This window comes from Xiphophorus hellerii, chromosome 21 (genome assembly GCF_003331165.1).
Source record: "Xiphophorus hellerii strain 12219 chromosome 21, Xiphophorus_hellerii-4.1, whole genome shotgun sequence".
Classification (NCBI taxonomy): domain Eukaryota; kingdom Metazoa; phylum Chordata; class Actinopteri; order Cyprinodontiformes; family Poeciliidae; genus Xiphophorus; species Xiphophorus hellerii.
Genome location: NC_045692.1, coordinates 25,851,606 through 25,866,174, shown reverse-complemented (window position 1 = coordinate 25,866,174; position 14,569 = coordinate 25,851,606). Strand labels below are relative to the sequence as shown.

At 42.3% G+C, this 14,569-nt stretch overlaps 1 long non-coding RNA gene across 1 annotated transcript; it reads right to left on the bottom strand.

Annotated features, from left to right (window-relative positions):
* Positions 1-680: 680 nt before the first annotated feature.
* On the bottom strand, positions 681-6,055 carry LOC116711934 (uncharacterized). Its single transcript, XR_004337363.1, has 2 exons — positions 4,611-6,055; positions 681-4,474 (listed from the first exon to the last, which is right to left on the bottom strand). It is a non-coding gene; the product is annotated as an uncharacterized LOC116711934 (long non-coding RNA).
* Positions 6,056-14,569: the final 8,514 nt, after the last annotated feature.

Here is a 14,569-nt window from a genome sequence, read left to right as displayed (position 1 = left end):
CACCCACACACACACACACACACACACACACACACACACGGTGTGTTAAAGGGACCTGGAGCTGAACCTGAATCTCACCTGAGCCGCCAAGCGGAGTCAGAACTCTGAAAGTCCTCTGAAGGACTCGGCGTCCTCTCAAACTCGGCGTCCTCACAGAGAGGACGCCGGATCAAACACGCTTCATCTTCTTCTACTTCCTGTCTTGTTTCCAGGCTGAAGTCTCCAGATAATTTGGTAGATGAGGGTAAAACTGCTCAAGGACTCCTGAACGTGGCAGTGAAGTCTGTAGGATCCACGTTTCACCGCTGGAACAAAGGAGCAGAAACTAAAACTTTACTACTGAGAGATGAGGATCCAAAGCTTAAATCTTTACGTTTCTGATTCTGAATTAAACGTTTAATTTGATGAAGTTTCTGCTGAGCTTTCTGTGTTTCAGGTTTTCTGTTCTGATGGATCTGCTGCAGTGGGATTGAAACCATCGGATCATCTGTGAAGTTCTGATACTTTTACCGACTGAACCAGAACCTTCCAGAACATCGTTTCGTAGAGACTCTGTTTTATTTCATTCTGTCTTGTTTCAGTTTCCTGCCAACATAAAAAGATGATTTTTTTCATGATTAGTTTAAATTAAGTGAAACTGAAGCATAAATTTGTGGCGTTTGGTTCATAAAGTCAGAATCTGATGGATTCAGAGAAAAACTTTTCTTACAGAGGAAAGTTTAATTTGATTTCTGATGATTGTTTCTGTAGACAAATGTTCCAGAACCAGAACCAGAACCAGCAGTTCTTCCTGAGGCGATCCAGCTGTGATCTTCCTCACCTCGGTGTTTTCATTTGAACTTTCTGTTTTACACCGTAAAAATAAATCAGGTGTTTCTTTTCGGACTCGGATGGATGAACCGTCCCGTCGGTACCGGGACGACGGCGGTCCGATCCGGCTGCATCGAAGCAGGATAACGTCTGAGACGGTCCTGACCTGATTTGACTGCAGAACCGGGTCCAAAGATCTGCTGTCGGCTCCGTAATCCTCCAGCCATGCAGGCCGGCTCAGGGTGGGTCCACATACTTTCCTAAATGTTTTCACCTGGAGATCTGAGGCCGGAGCGTCCGCCGAGCCGAAACCATCAAATATAAATCTGTCCTGTTTATCCCAAACCTTTATTTACAGCTCCCAGGTTCTGCTGCTCGGTGCCGTCAGCAGAACCTCTGCAAGCCGCTTCCAGCTGCAGGAAGTCAGTCTGGGTTTCTCCTGCAGCAGAGCGAGAGAGAGCAACAGGAAGCTGTGTGGTTTTCTGACTGAGCCGTGTGTTTGAGTGGGACAGCCTGATGACGAGACGTCCAGGTCGGGACGCCGTCCACTGAAGGACAACAACTCTCACTTTCTGGGAAATAAACCTGGAGAAGTTCAGCTTTGGGAAGCTGACTCTGCGTTAGTCAGAGTCTGAGAAACAGATCCTGTTAGAAAGTTTTAAAAAGTAAAATGATTTATGCTGAAGCATTCATCTGACTCATGAGTTATCACAGCAGTTTGATGATCTCTGGGAAACTGGGAGGACTGGCTGAAACTGGAACAGAGGAACGTTTGGGTCAGTACAGAACCAGAACTGAATGGGACAGGAAGCTCTGTGGACCTCATCTAGTAATATTTCTGTTGGCGGAAATACAGATGGCCTTGAACTCTCCTGGAATTAAATGTTTGATTTTATCGCTCCGTCCTTCCAGGTTCAGGTCAAAGGGCGTTTGGGAGTCATGGCGACGTCCCAGACCTGTGATGATGTTCAGGATGTGACTGAAGGTGGTGAAGAGTTTCTCCTACTGTTGGTTCATCATTAACTAATATGACCCTTTGACCCCGTGACCTTTCAGAGGAAGCTCAGATTCTTTCTCTGAAAGCGTCTAGACCGTGGCTTGGATGAAAACAGAAATCTGTTGGACCAGCAGCAGAATCCGGCTTGGTTCCGGTTCCGGCTCCGTCGTCACGGTAATCAGCAGAACACAGCAGGAGGAGGAGGAGGTGTCATGATGTGTGTAGGAGTGGACCCAATCGCAGCAGGTCCAATCGGACCTGCTGTGTCCAATCGCAGGTAGTGACTAGCAACATGGTGAGCAAGGTACCAAGACGGACTGGCGAGTTGTGACTGGGATAGAGGAGCTTAAGTACTGGGAGGCAGTAAATGGACCAATGGGCCCAGCTAGAGGAGATGACTGCAGGTGTGAGCAGGTGGCACAGGAAGTAGCTGAGAGGCGCGGAGAAGCTACAGAGATCTACTGGGGAAAACATGGAGGAAACACCAAGGAGCTGGAAATACTTCTAATACTAAAGAAACACTAAGAAAAGAAAATCTGATAAACTACAAGAGAAAAAGACCTGAGGGAGAACATGAGCAAACCTAAACAGAAAGAAGGAAGATCTAACAATAATAAGAACTAAGGAACGTAGAGCTAGAGAAACTAGAAGATCTAAACAAAGAAATAACTAGAATTACTAAAGGAAGGTAAGAATAACTGAACCTACAGCGATGAAATAACTCAAAGGTAACATGACTAGAAACCTGCAGAGAGGCTGAAATAAGGAATAAAAATAAACTATAATGACTAAAAAAGCTCAGCATAGACTCACACTTACAAGAACAAAACCTTAGGCAACTAAATAATAAACCGAACTAGAAACACTGATAAAGAAGCAATAAGACATTTAACTCTGAATACCTCAAATAACAAAATCAGAAGGACATGAAGGGCCAAGAGAACTAAGATATAAGATCAAAACCAAACCCAGAGTCCTGACGAGAGGCATGAACTGGACCAGAACTGGACCAGAACCTGGAGGACTGGACCAGAACCTGGAGGACTGGACCAGAACCTGGAGGACTGGATCCAGTTCTGTCACATCTTTTCACTAAAACAGGAGAAGTTATTCTGTCTCTCATTGTCTGATTGGGTCAGATCCTTACCTGCTTTCCTGGCCTCAGGTTCCTTTTTCCATCAGACCTCATGAAGCGCTCTCCTTCTGCCTGGGCTGAGGTGACCTTTAACCTTTGACCCTAACTGAGACCTGTAGACTCTGCTTTGGGCTAAATCTGTTTGGACATCCAATCTTTTAAAGATCCAAAGATGTTTTCCTCTTGGAAAATGGTGGTTTGGAGACGACCTTTGACCTTCCGTGGAGCGACAACCAGCTGAGGTCACTGCTTTGCGTTGTTACGTCACACCTGGAGCAGGAAGCTGAAGATGATCAGCAGCTCCTGATTGAAGCAGGAAGGATCGACTCCAAGCACCGAAAGATGTTTTGTTTTCCTCCCATGATCTGATGTGAGGCTGGAGGAGGATCTGTCTGATCACAGATCATCAAAAATAAATAAGGTTACATAAACATCTGGTATCACAGCGCAGGATGAAACATTCATCTGCTGAAAACACCGAGGAGGAGAAAATTCACTTTCTGTGTGTCAGTCTGGACCCGACATGTTTGCATTTGTAAAGTGCTGTGAGTATAAATAGGAGGATAAATTAAACAGAAGAAGCAAACACTGGTCAGAACCAGAAAAAGTGTTTGTGCAGAGCAGCAATTAGAGGCGACAGCAGAGAATCGGGTTCCAGAGAAACGCACAAACAAACGTCTGCTTTATGTAAGCCGTCTGGGCCGTCGCTGCGAAATGACCCGACCCGGTTGGTCCAGCGCCGGGACGGCCGAGAGGCAGGCTTTCATTATATGTTACATGTTCCCGCTAGATTCGCTTCAGAACCGCATATAATCACATGTTTACCACTGATGCACAAATATTTAAACCCAGAAAAATATAAATATTTTCCATTTCAAAACTTTAATACCTAAAATGTGACAAAGAGACAGAAACTTAAATCTGCCAGCAGGTTTAAAACACCAGGTTGGTTCTGACAAGATTCTGGCAATTAATCCAAACAGAACCAACATAAAACTCCTGGTTCTGAAACGGTTCTGATCATTATTCCAACATGTCTTCATTCTGCTGAGTCAGCTTACGTCTCGTTTTAACACGTCAAACATCATCAGTTCACATTAATTATCAGGTTTAATTAATAGTACTAACACACACACACACACACACACACGCTGACACACACACACACCGACACCTGGACTTACATCAGTCTGAACCAACCAGGCGTCTCTTTAGTCTCTTTCCTTTGTGACTCAGCAGATCAAACTTCGTTTCCTTTGACAGAATCTGACATCAGTTCAAGTTTTTATCTTTATGAGGAAAAGATAAAAACATCTTAATGTTGGTAACAAACACTGAACACCAACCTTTAAAGAATCCATTGGATTAGAACCGGACCACACACACACACCCACACACATAAAACAACCTCCAGTCAGTAACACAACGGCTCATCCTGGCATCTTCCAGATGAACATCAGGCCGGTACCGGACTCTGGGTTCTGGTTCTGTGACCCACAGAAAACTGTAAATTTTCTGTTCAGGATGAAAACCTGGCAGAATAAAAGATGAAATGATGATGTCATCATTCAGGAGAAAACACAAATGTGTGAGTTTTTTCCAACACCTGGAGAACACACACACACACACCCACCACACACACACACCACACACACACACCACACACACCTCCAACCCAGCTCTGATTAGTCAGCTGGAAAACCCAGTAAACTGATGTCATGTTCGTCTCTCCTGGTTCGTTGGATCTGTGAAGCTTCAGAGAGAAAGAGAGAAAGAATCATGAAGAAGAAAAGACGTTTATTATTCCCACAGAAAGAGAAACAAAATAACAGAATAAAAACAGTTTTTAGTCAGAGACACAAAATGTCCATAAAACAGAAATAAAGACCCAAAAGCAGAAACAGGATTTATTGTCACTTCAGTGATTCAGAGATCAAACCAACAAACAAACTGCAGTTTAACTGAAGGTGTTTAATGTTAGCCGATGCTAACAGATTACAGGCTGCTGATGGTCTGTGCTACATAAGGAGCTACAATGATGACAAAAATCTCTAAAATGAAATCTCATCAGTTTTCCCGGCGCTCCATGTGACCTTCAGGTTTTGGACTTGCAGTTTTCAGAGTTCTTGTATCGCCTCGGTCCAAACCGTCTACTTCCTGTCAGGAAGCAGCTTTGTGGCGTTCCACAGTTCAACCAAACACAATCTGAGGATGAGGATGAGGATGAGGAAGCTGCTCTGGCTGCTGCTTGGTGATACAAGTTTAGGGAAAAACATGATGTGTGGAGAAACATTCAAAGCTTCAGTTCCTGGAAATCTCTAATTATTTATGCAGCATCTTAAATGTGGAAGATGATGGATTCAGCTGATCTGCAGCATTTTTTCCTTCTAACTGATTTCACTTCATTTCATTTGAGAGCTGAAGCTTCAAACCTTCATCTGCAGCACCTTCCTGTCCGTCTCTTCGTCTCCTCCCCTCCACTGCGTTCGGTATGCAGGTCACATGCAGCGTTGGATGTAAACGTCAGGTCGACCAAAAGAGACACGAAATGAAAACTACAGACACTTCAAACGTTCCCACGGCGACCCGGCGGAGGCGGCGCGGGGAGGGGTCACCTCTGCAGGTTCACTCAGGTACGCTGCAGCACCGCCGGACAGGAAGCAAACTGGGACCAGCAGGACTCTAACTGGGCAGAAGGAGTTCAGGAGGAACTTACTGGGATTAAAGCTGCAGCTCCATAAAACCTTTCAGCAAATAAAGACAAAGAAATTCAAACCAGAAGTTGAAACTGAAGCTCTGCAGGAAGTTCAGCCTGACGCCGTTTTAACCTTTGAGTTTCAGCGAAGCCTGAGCCTGATGAGCGAAACGACGAGAGACGATACGATGAATGATGCGATACGATGAATGATACGATATGATGAATGGCGCGATACGATGAATGATACGATACGAGGAATGATGCGATACGAGGAATGATGCGATACAATGAATGATGCGATACGATGAATGATGCGATACGATGAATGATACGATATGATGAATGATGCGATACGATGAATGATGCGATACGATGAATGATACGATATGATGAATGATGCGATACGATGAATGATACGATACGATGAATGATACGATACGATGAATGATACGATATGATGAATGATGCGATACGATGAATGATACGATACGATGAATGATGCGATACGATGAATGATACGATATGATGAATGATGCGATACGAGGAATGATGCGATATGATGAATGATGCGATATGATGAATGATGCGATACGAGGAATGATGCGATACGAGGAATGATGCGATACGATGAATGATGCGATATGATGAATGATGCGATACGATGAATGATGCGATATGATGAATGATGCGATACGAGCAGCGACCAATCATCTGCAGGGAAACCAGTCAGACATGAACTTCCTGCTCCTCCATAAACACTGGAGCCAATTTATTTAACAGTTTTTCCCTGGTTGGTTTAGATCAGGCATGTCCAAAGTCCGGCCCGAGGGCCAATCACGGCCCGCGGTCAGATTTCATACGGCCCGCAGCTTCGGTCTTATAATGTATTATTTATGGCCCGCCTGCACTGTGAAACAGAATAAATAAATCATAAAACTTGAAACTGTAATTCCTCCTTTCACCAAATGGTGGCAGCACCACTTTAATACTATCAGTCTGCCTTCGTGCAGCGAACCCCTCTCCACTCATTTCTGCCACTGCAAAGAAAACAAGTTGACAGTGAGGGCCGCCGCTTTCAAGAGAGCGGCGGCTCTCTTGACAATTGATTTTCAATTGCCTTGATTTTCACTGAAAATCAAGGCTTGTCTAATTTGTAATGAGACGGTCGCCTTGTTTAAGGATTTCAACGTAAAGAGACACTACCAGACTAAACATGCTAACACATACAACAAGCTAACAGGGAGTGACCGTGCTGAAAAAGTGAAGCAGCTCCAAGCTGCACTGGCATCACAACAGCGATTCTTCACGCGGGCCTGAGTCAAAAGAAAATACCACCAAAGCAAGCTACGAAGTTAATGTTAATAGCTAAACATGGCAAACCTTTTACTGAAGGTACATTTATCAAAGACTGTGTTATGAAAATGGTGGAGAACATTTGCCCTGAGAAGAAGCAAGAATTTGCAAATGTTTGCCTGGCAGTAACAGTGTGGCACTGAGAGTTGAGGACATGAAACTGAGTATTTTGAACGGTAACATCTGTCACTATCAACAGTGAAGAGCCAAAAGAACATTTATGCACCTGGATTTATGGCACTTATTTTTATTAAACTCTTGAGTGAGATTTGGTTATTACTGTTGATGTTATGAACCTGTAGATGTGACACAAACTATTACTTTCTCAAAGATATTGTAAATGACAAGAGCAAAATTCACTTGTTTTAAGATTTAATAATAACAGACAACTTTGCATTACTTATAACTCCTGTTTAAAATGTTCTTGAGGCAAAGATATTTTTAAACTCATGTAAATTTAAGGTATTTCATACAGTTTGTTCAATGTTATCTGACTCTCCAGATATGAATGAAAGGCAGAATTTGGGTTTTTAGAGTTGTTCTCATCTGCCTTATTATTATTATTTGGTTATTTTGTCATTTGAAAAATTGAGATAATTGTGACAATGAAAATTGTTTTATAACGGTGTGTATTTGCATGAAACTTTTGTAGTTAAAAAATGTCCGAACAAACTATTGGCCCCCGGGCATCTTCACTTTATCAAATCTGGCCCGCTTTGCAAAAAGTTTGGACACCCCTGGTTTAGATTCAAATAAATAATGAAACAACCAAAAATATGGACAATAATAATAAATAGTATGTTGACATTTATATTTTATGTCTCTCAGTCAATGAAAGTTGAAGAATCGGTGCAGGAATCGACGTTTCTCTGGGATTCTGATGATTTATCTTTTAGTTTGGAGAGTTTCCTTCTGTCACCCTAATCTGGCCAAATTAAGAGATTAATCATCAACCTGCCAGGAACTCGGGTCGGGTTACAGGAAGGTGACCGGAACATTCTGGTCCATTTGATCATTTTAAGGGTTAAGATGAGAAACATTAACACAAAATGAAATACAAGATGTTACAAGAACTGTTTAAAGATCCAATGATCCGTTCAGAACGTGTTGAGTTTCGGGTTCACCTGCAGAACTGTGAATCAGAACCATGATTCAAATGGATCCATTACAAAATAACAACAGAATGTTTCTGAGGATTCGTGTTTAATTTGCTGCTGCAGCTGTTTGGACCACGGACCAGAACCAGTTAAATCTGGGAAAGTTTCTGAGCCAGAATCAACAGGAAGCAGCGGCGGCTCAGACTCTGATGCTCTCTGGCTCACAGGTCCAACTTTGATGCTGCGTCAGAACCGGACCGCAGCTCCATGACGTCACAGAACCAGCAGAACCACTTCAGAAGGAGCAGCTGCTGACGGAGAGCACTGAATCAGGCTGACGGGGCAGATGGGGCAGCTGGGGCTGCACCTGCAGGGAGACGAGCGTCTGACCTCTGACCTCTGACCTGCAGCAGCTCACCGTGAATCTCTGCTCCCTCCGTCTCTGACCTCCATGACCTCAGGTCCAGTTCTGGTCTGGTCGGCTGCTGGTCGTCGTTAGATGATGAAATGAAGATCATCGCTGATCATCTTTAGTTTATGAAGCAGAAACCATGAAGCTGCGGAGCGGGCCTGACCCGGTCATCACCGTGTTTTCATGTAATTATGTTCCAAATAAACAAACTAAACTGGACCTGAGCTGGACGGGGAAATCCCAGTCAGGCTGGTTGTTTACAGATCAGATCAAAACTGGACCAGTAAATAAACGGCATTAAATCCTGAATCATTTAAACGAAGCATAAAGGAAGCAGAAACTCTGCAGGTCTCACTTTCCCACATGTTGGATTTTTACACGTGACGATGAAAAGGTTTCATAAAATGAGGCTGTGAAGCTGCATGAATATTAAAATCTCCCACACAAACCTGAACTCTTGTGTAAATGTGAGGCCAGCTGTGCGGCCCGCAGCATTATTACCTTCCACTTCAATCTGTCCCAGCTGACGGATTTACATCCCATCGCCGAGGCGAGGAGGCTCCGCTGAATCACAATGATGGAGGAGGAAGGGAGACGCGGCCGACGCTCTCAGAGCCGCTGCAGGGGAAGGAAACTGGACCTGGAGAGGAATAAAGCTTTCATCTGAACACGGCCGTGATGTCGGGATCTGCTGGCGGAGCAGAAACGAGACGGGGATGAGAGAGAGTAATCTCTCCGGTTCTGTTTCTGCTGCTTTGTTACATCAACCTTTAACTCTTGATTCGGTTTGTTCCACTAAACCAGGAGAGGAAAACATGGAAACGTAGCAGAACAAACATCTTCTGTTGCTGTTGGCTCATCGCAGGCTGATGTCACACAAACCATTATCGGTGCCTTCAGGGAGCGTACGTCATCCGGATGATGCGTCTGACAGGCTGAAGATTTACAGCCGGAAACCTGAAGAGACACGACAGCAAAACCACAGGAGAATATCAGGAAGAGAAAAACGTTCAACTGAACTGAATGAGTGGAACTAAATTTACCTTTACTGAACCGAACCGAACTGAACCGAACCGAACCGAACTGAACCTTTTTGTTAATGTTTCTGATTTTTGAACCTTCTAGAATAATTTAGTTAATCTTTCTGCCTCCTGATGATTTCTCCAGATCAGTTTTTTGTTTTATTGTTTTAATTTGTGCCAGACTTTCTGTTGGACGTTGGTCATTTCAGGTCTTCGTCATTTTGCAGCAGCATTAAAAATGCTGCGTTTTGCTGCAGACCTCAGGTTTCTCCTGGAGGAAATGCTTCACGCCTCATTATAACATTTTACTTCTGTAAAAATCCTTCATTAAAACTCAATAGTTCACAAAAGAAATGAAAAATCTTTTGTCCCGAATTGAAACTGCTCCATCCTGTGGCAGGATTGAGAATCACAACCTAAAATGTTCTTTTGTTTCACAGTTAATGGCCACCAATCATCCAGTTTCTGGCTGTCATGGCGGAAACGAGGCAGCGGCCATTTTGAATTTGGGCAGTTTAACAGTTTTTATGCTGCTTAACACCTGGGAATAATTTGAGTTTTTGATGTTGCTTTTTTTGTGCTGCATGTAGCGTATTTTTTATAGTCACTGCTAAACGATGCCTCTAAACCAGGGGTCTCAAACTCCAGGCCTCGAGGGCCGCAGACCTACAGTTTTTAGATGTGCCACAGGTACAAAACACTGGAATGAAATGGCTTAATTACCTCCTCCTTGTGTAGATCAGTTCTCAGAACCTTAATGACCTCATTATTCTTTTCAGGTGCAGCAGAGGCTCATCTAAAAGTTGCAGGACTGCGGGCCTCCAGGACTGGAGTTTGAGACCCCTGACTGAACAAATGTCGGTATCTCAGGAACCATAAAAGGTTTATATTTCATTCTCTCTCCGTTTTTATCAGAATCGATAGAGAAACGTTTCTGTTTTCAGATTTTAGGTTTTACATGAAGTTATTTTGTTGTGGTGTTTTTTACATTGCATGGAATATTTTACTGTAAGCCAGCATGCTAGCTAAATGCTATCATTAGCATCTAGCTAAAACTAGCTAAATGCTATCATTAGCATCTAGCTAAATGCTATCATTAGCATCTAGCTAAAGCTAGCTAAATGCTATCATTAGCATCTAGCTAAAGCTAGCTAAATGCTATCATTAGCATCTAACTAAATGCTATCATTAGCATCTAGCTAGTTGTAGCTTTTAGCTAATTTTGGTTTTTCACACTGCGTGGACTATTTCTTATCTTTCTGCAAGTCTTCAGCTGTCGGCTTTAAACTCTTTTGTCATTTTCACCAAAAGTGTTCAGGATTCACACTTTCATATGAAATGCAAACTTTCTAGTTATTCTTCATCTTCCCATTTGATGAGTATTTGTGGGTAACTGGTAGGAGGTGGGGTCAGTCAGATATTTGGTTTCTCTGAGACGCCGTCCGTCCGTCTGTCCGTTTGTTCGTTCTTCTGTTTTTACCACCAAATGAAAATCGGGTTGAAGACGAGCAGGAGGAGGAGAAACCAGGCGCTGATGAAGAGCAGCAGGGAAGCTGAGCGATGTGAGGAAGGAAGCAGATGAGCTCACAGTAAACCTGTCTAAGGTTTCATCTCAGGACGTCTCCAGGCCACACACTGACTGACGGCACCGACCCGGCCCGGTCCGCCGGACTCCTCATTCTCAGAACCTGATCGCACTCTGACAGTAATTTCCCCCAAACCGTCAGAAAACTTTCCTTCCTCCTGGTTTGTTTTACGTTTCTCCCACTGTGGGAAAAATCTGCTTTTCATTAAGACGTTTGCTGCTGATCGTTTAACCGTCGAACTGAAGCTGCAGGAAAATAAGCATTTCTGTGACTTTATAGTAACTTCAGTCATTTTAAACCTTCAGGGAATTTTACAGGTTTTACTCTTTAATAAAATGAAAACAGGGAGCAGAGAAGAAAACAGGGAGCAGAAGAGAAAACAGGGAGCAGAGAAGAAAACAGGGAGCAGAGAAGAACAGCAGCTAAATAAACACAAACAGTTTGAGTTTTATTGTTGGATTAATTGAGCCGATTCCAACTTTCACTTGAACTCATCTTGTGAATTTTCTAAAATGTCTGATCCTGCTGTGAAAAATGATCCCAATTGATCTGTTTACAGTGAGTTTTAATTATGATCACACTGAAGGAAGAAACAGGCGGATCCAATAAACGGAGGACCAGAACCCGGCCCAGTGCCGCCTGGATGATTACTGACAGAACCAAACTGGGTTAATCCAACATGAGAAGATGAGATCCGGCTCGTATGGGGCCCATTTCTGCAGACACATCCTGATATAATGTAAAAATAAAAGTTTGTTCATTATTAGTAGCTGATCTCAGGATTTTCCATTCTAGTTTCTCTGCTGCTGTTTCTTCCTCTAATGACTCTCCTGTTGCTCTGCTCGGCGTTTTGCTTCGTGTTTCCAACCTGGATCTTTCCTGACCGTCTCCTTTGGTTCCTGCTGTTATTTTATTGCTTTGGTTATTAATTTAGTTATTAATTTAGTTATTAATTTAGTTATTATTCCTCCTGTTTGGTCTCTAAACTTGACAGAAACAAAGATAAGAAAGCAACATGAAGCAGCTGCAGTTTATCTGAAACTGATTCCATCTGTGCTGCATGGCAGACAACCAGCAGCAACGTTGGAGGTTAAAGGTCACGGTACCAACACGGCTCCTCTTCAGTCAGGAAGTCATTCAGAAGTTTATAAATCTCTTAAAGCTACAGTGTAAAAACTTCCTGACATTAAGGGTTTATTTACGTCTCTGCAGGAACGTTTTTCACCCACCTGGTTACAAATGTTTGGTTCCACTGATGACCTGATTTCTGGTGGACAAACTTTATATTCAGTCATTTATTGACTGTAGACTAAATCTCCAAACTTCTCCAGGATTTTTACAGGTGATTCATTTCTGCTTCAGATCAGTTTGTCTAGTCTGGATCCTCAATGTTTCTCTGTTTCTCGGCTCTGAGACTTTCTGACAGTTTAGGACTGAAGTTTAGATTCGGATCCTTAAATATATTTACCTTAAAGACTTTTGTCTTTTTTCTGGTTATTTTTTATTGTTCATTTCTGTTTTTGTATTTGAAACGTCACTGAATCATTTCTGACTTTATTCTTGTTCTCTGTTCTTTCTCTTATCACTGAGACTTTATTTAAATCATATCTCTTCATATCATGTTTATCATCTTTCTGTCATCCTCTGAAGAAACAGCAGAGCTAACTGCGGCTCACTGCTGCCTCCTGCTGGATCGGATCACAGGTTACACCCAGAACATCTGATTTCCCAATGCAGCTGATTCTCATCTGTGCATCATGTGTTTTATATGCTTACATATTACTATAACTATAAGTTACTATAACTTTCTGAACATGGAGAGATTTATTGTCTGATCCACATGTTGTTTATGAGTCAGTAAGATGTTTGGTTGGAGAGAAAAAGCTGCGATTTTTTTTCTCCTTCACTGAAACTGGAATCATTTCTCACAGTGATTAGTTACCAAACTATTAATCACAAGTTAGAGGAGAAAACATGAAATATTCCTGACTTAAGACCCAAAACTCCAGCTTTTAAGGACAGAAGAGAGAAATAAATCAAATTTCAAACATCCAGAAGGTCAGGGTCAGACTGAAGGTCAGGGTCAGACTGAAGGTCAGTCTTCACTCAGTTCAGGCTCCATTTAGTTTCATCTGATCAATAAGAATCTGACTTGGTGAAGGTTTGACTGGACCTTCGTTTCATTTGGGTTTTGTCTCTGTGGGCCGTGAAGGGAACCAGAACCAGAACCAGAACTGGTTTGTAGAACAGAACCACACAACTTTACAACTTCCTGCTGTCTGTCTTCACTTTGACCATTCAATAGTTTAATGGTTCCTGCTGAACAGAAACTTGTTCTGTTCACATTCTGTAAATAACTTTAATTTTTACTATTTAAGTCTTTTAATCATTCTGAATATTTCTGTGTTGAATCTGTTGCAGTACTCGGGTTTATTGAAAAGAGAAACGTTTTCTCAGAAGAACTCATTGAACGTGAGAACCGGTTCCTTCTGCTGAGATGATTGTCATTATAGATGTTAGAAAGTTCTGGACATTTACAGAAACGGCCGAGTTCCTCGTGTTGAAGCTGTTTTCTTATCGTCCTGCAGATCCGATGTTATCATGAAGCTCTAGGTTCAGACTGAGATCAGCTCAGAGGATGAATGTCAGCTGGATGCATCGATGTCTGTACCAGGAAAGCAGAACGAAGCAGGATCCTCTGAACACCTGAGACGGTTTCATCAGATTCAGGTTTCCTGCTGAAATCAATTAGTTAAACTTTGTTCCTTACAGAACAGCTCAGCCTGCAGCTGACTGGTTTCTCCACACAGACTGCAGTGCAGCGTGAAGGATGATCAGGACAAAGCCGAGTCTCTGGGATCCAGATGTCTGATTCTGATGAGAGTCCGACCCAAAGACCAACCTGCTGCTTCTCACAGCGAACATGAACCTTCAGACAAAACCTATGAAATTTATCGCTTCTTATGAAGCATTTCACATTATAATAAACACTATTATAATGGTTTACATTATTGTTTTAGCACTAACTGCAGTTTGTTGGGATCTCTGGACAAAGTCTGCCCCCTGCTGGTCCACTGAGTAAATTCACCTTTTAGAAAAAAACCTTTTAGTTTTATAGAAATTACAGGTTTTACATTTAGATACTTTAAACCAGAACCACTAAAATTCAACCATTACAGGTGATTTTAAAACGTCTCCATTTCTATAATTCTAATAAGAGATTATTTAGCCAGAAATAGAAATGAGACGTTTTAGTTTTCCTCCAACTTCTGGGATTCAGAGCAATTAATACATTTAAATATGTATTTCATTTTGGTCAGATGATCAGTGATTAAACAACTTGATGATGGAAACTGAACTAAACTAATATATTCAATAGAACTGACAGTAATTAGTAGCTGAGAAATATTACATAAAATTCAACCCAACTAAAAGCAGATTATATTTCATCCAGAAAGG